The following is a 384-nucleotide window of genomic DNA, read 5'->3' as shown; positions in this document are numbered from 1 at the left end:
CTTCCTTGTTTGTTTCATTTCTTTTACTCTGTTTATTATTACTTCGTTTCTTTCTTTCTTTCTTTATTTCTTTCTTTTCCTTTCCTTTAGCTGTCTCATTTTTACCTTGTCTATTACTTCGTTTCTTTCTTTCTTTCTTTCTTTCTTTCTTTCTTTCTTTCTCTCTGTGCCTGTTTCGCGCGCTTCATTTCCTTCTTTGCCTCTCTAACACATTCACTCACTCATTCAATTCCTTTACCGAATCTCTCATACACACGTTTTCCCCGTCGTTGTTTTTTTCTCCTTCATTTCTCTTCTCTTTTCTCCTTTTTCCTTCCTGTTGGCTCTTTCTAATACTCCTCCTAATACCACCACCACCACCACCACCACCACTACCACCACCAC

General features: G+C 38.0%; 1 protein-coding gene across 2 annotated transcripts in view; it reads left to right on the top strand.

Moving 5' to 3' along the window:
* Positions 1-384, top strand: part of LOC106872195 (gonadotropin-releasing hormone receptor) — a 787,632-nt gene that overhangs the window by 1,174 nt on the left and 786,074 nt on the right. The gene's annotated exons all lie outside the window — the stretch shown is intronic.

The sequence above is a fragment of the Octopus bimaculoides genome, chromosome 9 (assembly GCF_001194135.2).
Source record: "Octopus bimaculoides isolate UCB-OBI-ISO-001 chromosome 9, ASM119413v2, whole genome shotgun sequence".
NCBI classification, from domain to species: Eukaryota; Metazoa; Mollusca; class Cephalopoda; order Octopoda; family Octopodidae; genus Octopus; species Octopus bimaculoides.
Note: the sequence above shows the minus strand (reverse complement) of the source record. Positions and strands in the feature narration are given on the sequence as shown.